The sequence below is a fragment of the Vanacampus margaritifer genome, chromosome 15, assembly GCF_051991255.1.
Source record: "Vanacampus margaritifer isolate UIUO_Vmar chromosome 15, RoL_Vmar_1.0, whole genome shotgun sequence".
NCBI lineage: Eukaryota > Metazoa > Chordata > Actinopteri > Syngnathiformes > Syngnathidae > Vanacampus > Vanacampus margaritifer.
This window is the reverse complement of record NC_135446.1, coordinates 5,603,267-5,618,489: the sequence shown is the minus strand read 5'-3', so window position 1 is coordinate 5,618,489 and position 15,223 is coordinate 5,603,267. Positions and strand designations below refer to the sequence as shown.

The following is a 15,223-nucleotide window of genomic DNA, read 5'->3' as shown; positions in this document are numbered from 1 at the left end:
CTAAAATCTATTTGGACAAAAAAAATATCTAATATTCACAATAGGCCATGAAAAACACTATGAAATAAAATAGAATAGGCTGTCTGGAATAAATGAATACAGATTTGTGGAACAAGTCATAAGATTGAGTTGTTGTTGTTTTTTAATGTATACGATCAGTGCTTCTGATGGTGTTTATTACACCAGCAGAGAAGTATGATTTCAGGAGTTTTCTTGGACTTCACAAACTCCAGGATCAGATTTCTGGCTGGTTCTCCCTGTTCCGGAGGAGCACAAAATCGATCTTTTAGTGGTGCAAGGTGGGGCGTGCGCAGCACTGCACCACTTATTTGGAGGAGGCATGCAAGGGTAAAAAAAAGTGCAAGGAGCTGGGCTGGGAGGCGGCAGTTTGACCCTTTGCTAGAGTCACCTCCCACTTCTCACTTTTCCACACCTCCTCACTCCCCCGCCATTTCACCTCCTCACGTCGTACTCCTCCATGTGGTCTCTGCTATCTGGGCTGCTCCGTGCAATTTAGCCCATGGCCTGAAATTCATCGAAAAGGTACCTTGGCCGCCTTGTTTACAACTCAATGTTTGGACATTACATCCTCCTATCACTTCATAATTATACTATCAGTTAAACCAGACTCAGGTACTCTTTCTGATACTTTCTTAATTGATAGTATGAGTGTATAAAGTCAATAAAATGCTAGACTAATGGGTATTTAGGGGTACAGCTCATAAGAGCCAAACACCAGCACCAATAATAAAACCATATGTTGTTTATTCAAATGATTTTTCATGCCACTGCAACTTTTCCCATATTTCCCCCCAATACAGTTTTTTATTTAATTAAACCACAAAAAAAATAGAATTATAGATGTATCCGTTTGTTTGGTTCCCCTAATTTACACTAATTAAAACAATAGATAAACATAATAGAGAAAACACACTCTAGAGAAATAAATTTAAATCCAATTACTTTAATTAAAAATACACATTAAGTATGATGACCAGATCTATATGAATTATTTTCATAGCATGAGATTCAATTGTTTAATTTTACATCACTATACATCAGTGTGTCAAGCATTGTGTAAAATATCTAAATAGCATAAAATCTCAAATCAAATGTATGTATGAAAAATACTTGAATAAAATCATGTGCTCAACTCGTATTCATCAAATGAATGTAAAAGTGATGGTGTACAAATGGTTAAATTTGTCCCACTGGTTGTAATAAATTAGGACACACTATTTCAATACATTATTATAACTTGCAAGTTATAGTAATACACATTTATTTGGAATTAATTGAAGTTTTGACTGAACTTGAGGCTTCCAGTTTAACCGATTGACCGGCACACACACATTTGTTGTTCATGCACACACACTTCAAGTTATTTGAAGATTAGGGGGGTAATTAAAAAAAAACTGTTGGTCTTTAGGCACGTGAGGCTCCATTATGAAAGTATATCAACTTTTAATCCCTTTAAACTATATAGCCTAATGCTTTATCTAGCCAAGTCAAGGTAAGTATACGCACACACACACACACACACACACGATCTTATAGTACGCTTATGTTTATGGTTACTGTATGGACAAGAAATTTGTGGGTGCAAATAAATGTGATATTACCATACAGATCTCTTAATACACTGTTTAAGTGTATTTAGTATTTTAGCTGATGACCCATTTATTTAAGTGAATTGCTTTACTTAGATAGCTAGGTGGATAGATAGATAGAAAAAAGAAATATGCACTGTTGATATATCCTTTATTTATCCACTTATCCACAAGGGAAATTCACTTTTCCAGTAGTCAACAAAATGAGAACATTACAGCATTTGGCAAAGCAGGCATGCCAATTTACAACTAATAAAGATATCAAAATATTGAACTACTAGATTAAATATTAAATACAGTAACTAAAGCGCTTAAAGACATGAAAAATATTAACCGCCTATATACTGTATAAGTCATTCTCCCTTTTCCCCTTTTAAATCCAGAAATACAAAAATAAACATCAAATAAAAAAATTAAGTTTGGGTTGAGTTAAGTTTTATTTTGAAATGTTGAACACTATAAAACCTGTAGTTGATTTAGTTATTTTGAATGAGAATTATAATGTTATGCATTCATTATTCACATTTAGGTATAAAAAAAAAAGTTCACTAGCTTTTGCATTAGAATTCATATTCTGCAAGGGGCCCTTGGAAATACGTAAAGTTTGCTTCCCTGTTTTTTTTTTTAATAACCTGTATCATGCCTGATTGTTATGGTGGCAAAAAATATATATCCTTTCCAAATATTATGAGTCATTGTTCATAAGTGTATTTTTAAAACGGTTGTCATATGTACAGTTTATTTGACTGAGATAGAAAAATGTCTAGTTCACTTTAAAAAAGAAAAAGAAAAACATCATCAGGTCAATCTCATTATGACTGCCTCAATTAGGACCCACGACATAAGAGGATTACGTTATATCTAAAATGACATTTTGGCTGATTTTGATGAGCATATTTGTAGTTTAATAACTTTTATTGTGTATTTGTGTAAGTAAACTGAGAGTTAATTAAATATTTGCCATCTTTTTATGAAGCTCGTGGAGCTAATTAACACGGTTTTACAGACGTGTGGGAAGCCACTTTTAATGTCTTTTCGAAGCTAAATAGCCGAACCAAGCTCAGTAACTAACAATTAAAAAATGTTAGATTTAATGCATTAGTGTCTTTATAACCAACTAAGTCCTACACACGCATATGTTCTGATTAATTATGTTGAAATGTTATTATAACGTGCGTTATCCTCTTTAAACAAACTGTTTGCCATGAAGTTGACCAAAGTGCCTCTAAAAAAAAAAAAGGCAACCTAAAAAAAAAACGATTAGAATATCGTATTGTATTTTTAAAATCCACTTCACATTTTCGCTTATTTTCCCGTCAAACTAAGCTTTTAATTGCTATTTTTTGCACAAAGCTGGCATCAGGCAATATCAAATAGTGCTTTTTTCTATTCGCGGAAGGGGCAAAAAGGAGGGGGTGTGAGGCTGCCCTCAATAATCATCTCAACGCAGCCTACTTTTTGCTGCATTTACAACGTCAAGTGTCTTTTCACTTTTTTATACCCCCTCCTCTCCACTCTTCTTTCTCTTTAACAGACATTGAAACAAGCGGGCTTCGATGGAGGAGCGGGGGGCTGCTTGTGTAACGGGCTGCAGTTTCACCTCAGCTGAACTTGACGCATCTGCTTGAGCGGCGGGCACAGGACGCGCCGTGTCCCCGCTGAACCGAGCAGCCGTGGCCGGGGGAGGAGGGAGCGGAGAGCAGCGTCACCATTACCCGACTGCCGTCTCCGAACACGGACACTTTCCCCACCTCCTTCGCTGGCTAGAACGTGTCTTTGTTGTTAGCCCGACGAGTATTCGAGAACGTTGGACTTGAACGTGACACATTTGGGTATGTTTTTTTTGCATTCACTCTCTTCCTGGTTGTTTATTTTGTAATGTCGAATACAAGACGTGCTCGTAAATTACCGCAGGTGGCTGCCGGACCATCTGTAGTTCAACACGCTAATCGCAAAATTAGAGGCTTTTAAGGGTATCGTGGCGTGCCCGAGTTACGACTGGCACACGTCGAATCCTGCCCTTTGTTGTCCACTGGAAGCAAGCTCGACCGGGTTGCGGCTCATAAGCACCTCCGCGCAGGGGGAACTTGTCAGGCGAGGCGCTGGTAGGAGGTGACTAGAAAAAGTGCTTAAAACGACAAAAGTCATGACCCACGATTAACCTATGGTCACATATGGTCCAGGCGTTTGGTTTCCCCTGATGTGTCACTGTGGTTTCCTCCAATGAGAAGTTTTTGATGAAAATTAATTCAATGAAACGTGAGATGGGCTTACACAGCTGTGGCTGGATGTGATTTTTTTTTTTTAATGGTTAAAAGGCCTGCGTGGGCTGGTTTAATTCATTCCGAACCTAACACAAAGTCCAAAAAATATAATAATATTGATCCTAGTGGGAGTGAGTTGTGATGATTTATTTATTTTTACAGTTAAAAGGACAGTTAAGGTTATAAAATAAACATAAAAGATTGCTTTGTCACATTTTATCTGGAGAGAAAAAAATCAAAGCACAATTGTGCAATTTTCCCTTTAAAGCTTGTTGACACATTGCTGTGGCTGATGTCACCCACTTAAATCTTTGCAACATTCATTGCATACTTTTCAGTGCAGTTTTTCGATGCACTAGTTCCATGCACCTGGGATTGCCAAGAAAAAGATTAGGCGACTCACTCTTTCAATGGAAGCAGGGAAAGCTCGTTTGGGGCACCCACACTCTCTCATGTGATATATAAATACCCTGACGTTGCATGTTTACAAAGCGAACTCGCTGCTATAAACAGGAAAAAATGTCATTGTGCCTTTGAGAAAATGGAGCAGCGACACAGGTGGCGCGACAATGGACCCGAGAGTTCATTTCTCAGTGGCACACATGGGGGCAAGCACATGGCTGTGGAATGAAAACTGGCAGTCTGATTTTACCTAGCTCACAGCTCTTGCGTGGCCAACATGGCTGTACAAGAAGAGGCCTGGAATCCAGGGATTTTGCTCAGGTTCGCCATCCCTCCATCCCCTTCGCGCCGTCATATTTCGCGCAATTGATTGAGCGCCGAGATGGCGAGATTAGACTCTTCAAACCCTCCCCTCTATGGAGAGTTGATTGGATGTGCTTGGCAATGTGGCGTGTTGTTCCTTTAAGGGTATATCAGGCCAAAGGACAAAGTTCGGGGGATTTTTTTTTTTTTTGCGAACACAGTTGATATTGCCGTGAAATAGTTTCTGATGTCCCCAGTGAGGTCATTTGAGGTGCATTTTAGGCGCACTTTTATGTATTCAATTGCCATCTTGTGTTCTGACACAGATGGATGTTTGTCAACTTTGATTTTATGAATGTGTGTGCATGCCTTTGCTGTCCTGACCAAACACTTGCCGTTTTAAATCTGCGTTCATCTCAGTGCAGGGTACTTAAGTGCTTGACCTAATTTCTCCGGCAGCAAAGAATCCACCAGTGAGTGAAGGCCTCGCTCTGTGTGTGTTTGTGTGCGCATGCGCGTGTTGCTCTGGGTGTTTCCTCTTTGCCTTTCGAACAGGAAGCTGATGTGGAGTTCAACCGAGGACAAGGAAAAGGCCTTTTCTTTCCACTGTGAATCATTTGAGAGCGAAAGACACGGACGGAAGAGAGGAGAGGGAGAAAATAGTGGCAAAAAAGACACTGGGGTGGGGGGGGAAGAGAGCGAGACGAGCAGGCTTTTTGCATTGATTCAGTGTTCTGCAATCGGTCCTTCTCGCACTTCGCTGCCGATTGTCTCCTTTTCTGCACCCATTTTCAGTTCTAGTTACCGTCTCGCAGGAGAGACGGCGGCGTTCAGCAGGGAATGTGCAGGTTTATGCAGAGTTCAGGAGTCCTGTGAGAAGATGGGGAGGGGAGAGGAAAGGGGAGACGAACAAGCAAATGAAGCAGACCTCTGTGGCGAGCAGTGCAGGTCCTTCCGGTTTACTTTAAACATGAGCGCAAAGAAACTGGCTGCTTGGCATGCTCAGAGGCATGAAGAAAGCATGCCAGTGGCTTTATTAAGGCCAGTGAAGAGTCCCTCTATGCCTTCAATCAGTGATAGCATGGAGAGAACAAATTGCTGCATTCCCATCGCTATAAATAGCAGATAAACCGCTTTGAGCGTAAGCACCGGATAAAATATTAAAGTCAGTTTCCACTCAGAGCAATACTGAAGAGCTAGATAAATGGTGTTTGCATCCATCGTCTCGATATGAGGATGGAAGCTGATGGAACGGTCCGATTTTAAGGGGTAACTCCAGTGAGGTTCAATGGAAAATATGAAATCACATCAGAGCAACTGAAGCAAGTATCGAACAGTCAATTAGAGAACTAACACGTTGCATATTTGAACAGTAAGTATGGAACGATGCATTCTCAACCTCAAGAAGATCATTGTTGTCAAGACTAAACTGGACATACCACAGTACAGCACAACATTCCAAAATACATGTTTTTTTGGGAACACAATTCACTTGAAATAGAATAGAAAAATGCTGTGTCATTTTCCAGCCCTTGATTGTTTTGACCGCAAGACCAGAGGAAAAAGGGCCCTTATTACAACATTACACTTAGTTGATGTGTACTACACTACAGTACAGTATTTAACATAGATAATAAAGCAATAATTAAAAAAACATTTCATTTTGTGTTATTTGATGTTGTGTATGTAAAATCTGAAAATATTACAAATTCAATATTTTTTAAAATAGGTCTGTGTTTTTAAAAAAGAAAAAAAAAAGTTGACAAAAAGCAGCAATGTGGTCCGGTGCCAGACAACACTGACATGTTCCAGCAAGAACGTTGTGTGCTCAGCTTGCACCCACATTCTGTGTGCCACTCGTTTGCCTCGCTTTAAAATCCACGTCGGTGTTCCTCACTTGTTGGATTTTTGTGCTCACGTCTGTTTCATGTGTTTGCTGCAGGGCCACCGGAGGCCACAAGCACCCTTGAGAGCAGGACACCCGACGACTGGTAAGTTCCTCTTCATCCTAAACCTAATCTGCAAAATGTCTTGTTTTGAGTCATCAATTTGAAGCAAAATCGAGCACATCTTAAAGTAGGGCTGAACAAGTAATCAAATTCAAATCAACATTGCAATGCAGTACAATACAATATTCACGTCGCAACGGCTGCAGTTTGTAGGGGGAAAAAAATTGTTTTATCTCGGTCAGTCGGTTGACTTTATTTTAGTGGCTAGGTAAGTTCAGTTCTTAAAAATTGCATTCCACATGTTGACATACTTGTTTAATGAAACGTGAAAAAGTTGAAGTGATGAAGCCACAGCTTTATTTACATTCTTGTTGTAATCAGGAATGAGGTTTATGCCACACTTGTTTGGTAGAATTTTGTCAAGGTTACTAGAAGTCAACTTTCTTTTTCTATTAATTCATGGTTCATTTGCTTTTATTTTTGCGTAAGCCTAGCATGAAACATTTATGTATAATAAATTTGATAATTTATTGTATTATAGATTAATTAATTTCCTGTGTCTGTTAAAAAATACATGGAAAAAGGACCTTGAAAATGTAATTGCGTATGCAATCATATTTTTGAGGGGGGGGGGGGGGGGTCGCAATTACCACAAGACTATTTTTCAAAATTATTTGGCACTACCTTCATGTGTGATAAATAAGCAGAAAGAAACCAAGATAGAAACCAGTAATAATAATAGCCATATATGATTAAACTAATGTCTCACTATGGCAGAACACATCATTTTGACATACTTGGTGCTTTTTAACAACACTCTTAAGAATAAAACGCCAGCGTGCTGATGTGTCATTTTCATTTTCCTCCATGAAGGCGTTGAGAACAATATGACGTCCGATTGCCTTCATGATTTCAGACATGACGTCGCTGTCGTGGACTTGACGCAGTTTAAAAATGTGGTTTTGAGCGCTTAATTAATTAATTATATATATATATAATAATTAATTAAATGACATTGTTACACATATTAACACAGGACTTGTTAAATATTTTTCGGAAGGCTTTGCTGCAGGAAATGCTTTTGACAGAAAAGGGATGGGCGGAGGAGCTAAAAAATGTTTTTCATGTTCCAGCTGGCTAAAATCAGAGAGATACTTTTTTCCTCATGACCCCCTGCACACATGATCCCCCCATCCAGCAAGAAAAGTTGGAAAACAACTTTTGGAACAATTCTCTATTGCCTTCAAATATGCTTTGAAGGGTGAATTTTTTTACGTTGTGACCCAGCGGCTTCAACAATGCATCCTGCTGTATTATACTCACAGTCAACAATCAAATGTAGTATAATTTCAGCAGATAGTATTCATTTAAAAAAATTCTTGATCGGCTTGCATTTATGCAGTTTTCTTTTTGTCGTGTGCAAACGTAATACTTCAATTTGAAAAGAATACATATAAATATATACATCTTTCAGTCTCCCAAGTGCAAGTAAGATAATAACTAGATGAACAAAGAAAAAAGTTTGACCTAAATGATGAATTACAAACAGAAAAAAAAAAATTATTCACGAAAACAGGATCTCGATTGCCAAGATGAGTGTTTGGGCACAACTTAAAACATTCAAAATATTCAGCAGACCTAGTCGATCAGAAGTGGTAATTCTGCCAAGTCGGTCCTCGGACTCCAGACCCGTAATCACCTTTCTGTTGTGTTTAGTGTGAGGGGAAAAATAGCCAGCTGAAATTAGAGGATTCAAGCTGTCCAAAGTGAAGACTGAGGAACAACTGCACACCTTAAAAACATAATCAGAAGCATCTCGAACAAGCAAGTTACTGGGTTATGTGCATCTGACACTGGATTGGGTTTGCATGGAAAATGAAAGGCAAATTTCTGAGGGAGGCACGTATTAAGTGCAAGGCCAGCCAAGAGAAAATAACACGGTTGGATACGTTTATGTAATTTGTGACAGTATTGATTAATTGATAGTAACAAGACCGAACCAGCTTATTACCACAATTCTTTCTTGCATCTTCACTGATTCCTTTTATTTTATTTGGATTTTGCTTTACTTGTGTCAGTATTTAAATGTTCAACTGCGCTAGCATTTTTATGGATTTAAAAAAATAATAATTCCTACTCTTTCCTGAAGGAAAAATCACACAATGTCTCTGCCCAAAAATCCTAAATCAGAAATTCATTAACAGTATACATGAAGACTGTTCACACTAATGATGGGGTATTTATTCCTTTCTGTTGAAATCCAACTCACAGACTAAGAAGACATCAAACAAAGAAAATATTTCGAGCCACTTGGAGAAGCTGCATCTTAATGTTTAGTGCCAAATTGATTTATCAGACATTATTGAAATATGTTCAACATTACCCCCCACCTTCCTACATTTGGACCAAGATTTGATAGAACGATCTTCTTGGCAGTCCACTGCAGGGATCAAGTGTTATCCAGATGTGCTGGAAAGAGACATCCTCAGGCTCTTATCAGCTATTTTGTGGAGAAGAGGCGGAACCAGATAGCCCTCCCAGGAGGCTAATGTGCCGTACACTGTAGGAGACAGTAACTGTACTGCCATTGCATCCCATTTTCTCTCTGATAACTAAAAAGAAGCAAGACAATGTCAACTAGTTTTTCTGTTTAATTGGCTTGGAAAGCCCTTAATCTTTTTTTTTTTAGATTGATCCTTTTCAATGCATCTTGATGTGACTTGATCAAACCAAACTGTGCACTTTGGGATTATTTGTTGCCTTTTATTAGAGCTGTTTGGATGTTTAATTCAAGAGGGAGGCTGGTCTTCCTTATCTCTACTTTACCTCCCGTCATATTCTTATGTACCCTTCCAGTGTTATTTCCTCCTAATTTTCTATTCAATATTCCATGGACTGAATTCCAAGCTGTTTCAATAGAAGGATGTAATATGCACCTTTGGGACACACTTGGTATCTTGTTCGAGTTTAGTTTGTAAATATTCTCCAAATAGGACCCGTTGCAAGGTAATAATAAATGGCCGGGATTTAGACCTAAAGGAGTGTATGCTTGCTGTGCACCACGCAGCTAAAATGAACTGTGCCTTCCTTGGTCGAAATCATCTCTCCCCCTTGCTGGGACCAACCGGGGGGGGGGGGGGGTTGCCCAGCATTCAGCGAGTGCTCGGCCACTGCGGCATTGTGACCCGGGGCCTCATTTGAATGGGCCTTTAGTACTGTGTGTGAACACGTCGGCGCCATTTGCATTTGTTCCTGTCACAAAGGTTTAACAGGTCAATAGGGACTCCCAGTGGCAAAAAACGAACGCACCGGGGGTACCTTTTTTTTCCTGTCTCTCGCTCTCTCCGTCCGCCCCTCTCGTCTATTTCAGTTGGACATAACGGCGAGCAGTAGTGGTAGCAGTCCGAAGTAGTACACTGTGCAGCATGACACACCACAGTCGCTGCTACTTTAATTCCAATTTTGAACAGTTCAGCCTTTCTGTGTGGAGTCTGCATGTTCTCTCTGCTCCAGCTTCGCCCCACAGACCACAAACACGTATGTGAGTTCTAAGTCAATGCAGCTGGCCACGACCCTGCACAGGAACTGTGTGGCACAGCAAGCGCTTCTCTAATTTTGCCCGTTTTCCCAAGGAAATCTCAATTGGCCCACCTTGCTATGAACGTTGAAGTGTTTGAGTGATGACATATGCAGATCGTTCTGCAGCTGTTCATCTGTGGCTGTAAATGTTGAGAGGTCGGGTGGCTAAACGTACAACATGTGGGCAAGGTGAGCTACAATCGCCGATGTACTTGTAGACGTTTTGAATTAGGCAAAACACAAAATAGAAAAAGGGCTGCTGTAGGTCACAACTTGTACCCACAAGGTCCACATGCCGTCTCCTTTGGTCCAACCATTCATGTCACTCACTTGGCTACCCTCCTATAAGGCACATATCTACAGTACATACATGATTGCATGGATGTGGATTTTTTCTATCAGCAACCAGAAAATTAGCATTGTGTAATATAAAACTAAGCTATGGCTATTCTGCTTGACAATATATTTGCACCTCAGGATCATTTTGTCACTCTTTGAACTTTGAAAAATAATGTGGGCCTTTTTCAGCCAATCATGTTCAAATCAATGAACAGATGGGGACAAACCTATTCATTAGTTTATTTCTTTGCATTCTCTTTTATTATATTCACAATTTTTCAGACGTGTTTGTGTGCCCTAAAATGTCTAGTAAAAATAATCTTTGGTAAGTCACCAGAAGAGAAGCCGGTTTCCAATAAAGTAACATTATAGAAAGTCAGCATAGTTTACTATTGTGGCACAAAATACCCCCTGCCGATGTGGCACACCACACATTGCCTAGTCGGATTTATTGGCCAAGCGCAAAATCCACCCACATTTGTCCAGGTGTTAATTTTGGACTTTGTGCATGCTTGTGTTAAAGACAGCACAGACATTCTGATCACCGACTCTTTACACTCGTAATAAAAGTTGTAAAACAATACACAGCGATATGTGGGTGCTAATTACGCCTCACCGCCCTTGCTGTGACTGTGATTGCAAGATCAGTGTGACTGCAGTAACACTTTGCTTGAAAGATTTTGACTTGTATTCTCTGTGGCCTTCATTCACAAAGATTAGATGGAGGTTTTACGTTTTGTACTATTGCGATATGTTAGTTTAGAATCAGGCTTCAACTTCTTGTAAAATTCCTTAGGGATTGTAGAAACTTTTTCTAAGTCTGCCAAAGCAGTTTTCTTCTTTTCCACCCTTTTTTTACGTACTGTATATATTTAGTATCATTTTAGTTCTGGGGGATTACAATGGTTGTGTGTGTCGATCATTTTCAATTAAATAAATATTTTTAACAGCTAACTCTTGTCCTGCAGATGTATTCTGTATTATGTATTATGTATTCTGCAATAATACTACATTGTTTGGACTTTAAATTTCATCATTCGACTGAAAAAAAGGATTTATATCTTACACAAAAAAAACTAATTTCCTGTGGGAATGTGATCAGTCTTAAAAGGACAGTTTTTCTCATCATCGCAATATGGGCGAAAACTCCCCAACTGTCAGCACACTTTCTTGTACATGTAATTACCAGTATTATTGTTCTGAAGGTTCCATCCAAATATTTTCACATCTTGGTAAAACACCAGCTTGCTAATTTGAGCGTGAGGTAGCAAACATTGCTTCTGACGTTGCTAACAGTTGCTTTTTTGCCAGCAGGCATATTTGAGAGGAATATCGAGAGAGAGCGTGTATTTGTTGTGACTTTTAGAAAGGGAGCCAGTATGGACTTTAATGTTCTTATTTTCTCTCCCGTGTATAGCATCTGCTGCTTCTGTGGCTCACATGGGGCTTTCACAGTCCTAAAAATAATTGTGGAAATGTATTCTTTGCAATGACTCCATGATTATTTGTAATATTTTCCTGAAGGGTACTTATTGCACACATTAAGCCATTGCTCTTGAAATAGTGCAGGTCCACCCGAGGCTTTCTAGCCACTTGATGTGGGTTTCAAGTTCACTCGGGGCAGCAGGGTGTCTCGGTACTTTTAAAATGTCAAACGCTTCGTCTACGCGATGGCCGGCCACCTTGTTGAGCGGTTCTCAAGTAAAACGGCCTCCGCCCACCTGCCATCGACTGTGTGATAATAACAGCATTCACTTGAGCTCTCACGAGTGATCATTCTGTTCAAATGTGCAGCGTCGGCTGTCAGGCCAGAAGCATTGCACAAAAACTTCCATAAAGCTCGTGTTCCTCTTTTGGAATAACTGACATGTAATTACTTGCAAAAAATAAATAATAAAATCGACATGGCACATAGTTGGGAATTCTCACAGTGAAATTTCATTTGTGTTGTTTGCTTTAATGTGGGAGGAAAAAAACAAACTAATCTTTGTTTATTTGAATTGAAGATGTGTATGAGATTATTATCAATTTTGCAGTAACGTGCTAGACAGACACATAGAATTGAAAATGTCTCTCCATGAGCTGTACCACAGTGCAGAGATGAAGGGTTAAGTCACACACACACACACACACACACACACACACACACACACACACACACACACACTTAAATATCAACAAAATTAGTGCAAGTATAAAAGCAAGCATTAGGTTGACTAGACAAATCAAATATAAACTACTTTTGTTGCGTGAATAATAGTATTATGCTGGGTTTTATGTTTTAATTATTTAGTTTGAAAACATTCGATACACTGCATTATTGTAGATTCATTTGTTTCAGTTATTGTGAAACCAATTCATTAGGCACACTCAAATGTACTGAATGAGTGTTAATATTGTAGAATTTCATACAGCTTGTATTGAAGGATCCGTTTGACACAACATAGACTATTAAAACATGCTGATTGGCTATAGCAACACAGTATTAGGTGAGTTACTCATCTTTTTTTTTTTTTTTGCCTGAAGAGCACAGTGAACTTTCAGTCCTCCCCGTCTTATGCTGATCTAAGACAGCCAGCCAGGCCGGCAGACCAGCGCTCTATTCTCTTTGGAGATGTACTGCAAAGAATAGCGATGTGCGAGCCCCGCTTCAGGTGCCGCAAGCTGCTGGCCAGGCAGGCCCGCAGCCAGGGCCCCGAGAGCCAGACCTGGCAACTCTGTGGCTGCGACGTGTGAGACGGCGCGCACAAAGGATCTCGCTCCATCTGTATGCACCCGACATAGGCAGGCTTTTGTTGCAGCCGACAGGCACATGACCGCTAGCATCTTAACCCCTGAGAGCCAGCGTCTCTCTTCCACTGTTTACTCTTGCCTGCCTGCACGCTGCTGCAGACAGCACCTTCACTTTAGAAGAAGCGTCACTTTCAGGTGGAGGGATCATCCACAAGAAAATGTTTCAAATCAAATTTGATAAGTTAGCTAAATCATGCCGATGGAATTTTTTTTTTGTTCCTTCCATTGTTTATTACAAGAAAAATAAAAGGGTCTTGTTTCATCAACTGGATGCGGATCACATTTTAAACTTTAGGGATAATATCGAGGTCAGGCTTGAATAGCTGTACCAGGGAACACAAATTAACCAAAAAATGTTGTGTTCATTATTTTCACATGAAAAAGATATTCAGATTTAAACTTTGTCTAGCAGTATTAATTTCTAGATGTTGCAGCGTGTTTTCCACATTTTATAAAAATAGGTTTTATTTTTTAATGGACAAATGTACATCATTATAGTTTCAAATGATCGGAGTCCTACAAATGTGTTAAACAAATCAAATTAAAAGCTTAACATCCCACGTATCTTACTAGCACGCTTCATTTTTTAATTTGCTTCCTAAAATAGAATATACATCCACAAACGATTTCTGTTCCCCAGGCTGTTATTTTTCAAAGCAACCCACATGAAAAATGCAATGGCAAAAGTTCTCAATTGTCATCTGAAGTGGGAACTGTTGCGCATAAACTGATTCTGCAGGTTTCATATTGTCATATTGATGAGCTGTGTGTTTCTGCCTAATCCAGATGACTCCATGCGCGATATGAAACCAAATAAATCTCATTTAGATACAAAAACTCCATGGCCGGATAATACGAACAAGCTGTCACTTTGCAGGAAGAACAGAGCAACGCGTGTCTCATTTGCGGCATAGATTTAACATGGCTCGCTCCTGCGCCACCGTTCTCGTGTGGGTTTATGATCCCAATGGGGGCTGGGGTGCGCAGGGCTGCAATCTGGGCCGAGCTAGGTCACGCAGGCCCCGTTCCGGCCAGCGCTGTGACGTGGCATCGAGCTAGAACCAACAGCAGGTCCGAATCCATTTTAGAAGACGCACCACACCCTGAGTGTACCAGAAGCTCTCACACCGGCTCGGATAAGGTCGACAAAACCAAAGCTCTTGAAATGTGTGCAGTAGGTTACCTGCGCTTTAAAGCTTGTATTGGAAAGGGGGTGTTTAAGCTTTATATTTGAAGTTGTCCTTTTTCAAATTGCCTTTTTGCTCTGAAGAGTCGTGTTATTGTTTGTTACAGACTTGAGAGCACTTGACTTGCCGTGCAGGAAACTTTTGTGCTCCAGCATTGCAGCATATTTGGATGGACTCCATCAAGATGCAGCGTGAGTCTTCGTTTACTTTTTGCACTCATCGTTTTAATTACACGGGAGAAAACAGGCAAGATCAGTCTGGCCTCCCTGGATACATATTCATGTAATAATCTGAATTGAATTGAATATCTACATTGAAAGAGTTGTCAAAAGGAGAGGGGGAGTCTCATGGTTAAAAAGTAGGATGACGATTCCTCTAAAGCACTGCCCTTTCTTAAACGAGGGCAGAGCTGCAAAAAAAGGGACGAGCTGCGAGGATTTATAGCCCATTCTGCATTTTTATAAGCTACTAAAGGACCCTTGTTCCTAGCAAGCACAGGCCCTGCGTCCCTGTCTCCCTTTTTCCAAACTTTGCCGGGCTCTCGTCTCGCCTGCCGCAGGGAGAGGTTCGCTTTCCCCGAGGTGAGTGAGTGACTTCATGATTTAGTAAAGTAATGCGCTCATTTCAACAATACTGAAAAATTCAAAACCAATTGTAGGTATACATTTGTAACCGTGAATTGTAAATTTTTCCCAACGTGTCTTTAATAGCAAAGGCTCCAAGAAAAGTATTGATATTTTCATCCACTTAAAGTTTGTCTTCTTTTCCAGACCAACTGTGTGCTATATTATTGAGCA

General features: G+C 39.8%; 1 protein-coding gene across 2 annotated transcripts in view; it reads left to right on the top strand.

The window, feature by feature from the left end:
• Positions 1 to 3,075: 3,075 nt before the first annotated feature.
• pparaa (peroxisome proliferator-activated receptor alpha a) overlaps positions 3,076 to 15,223 on the top strand; it is a 35,946-nt gene continuing 23,798 nt past the window's right edge. The window contains exons 1-3 of one of the 2 annotated variants that reach the window (XM_077545132.1): positions 3,076 to 3,442; positions 6,522 to 6,570; positions 14,533 to 14,617. The gene's annotated coding sequence lies outside the window, so the exon portion shown is untranslated. The remainder of the gene's footprint in view (positions 3,443 to 6,521; positions 6,571 to 14,532; positions 14,618 to 15,223) is intronic. The other variant, XM_077545133.1, reaches the window with a different exon arrangement.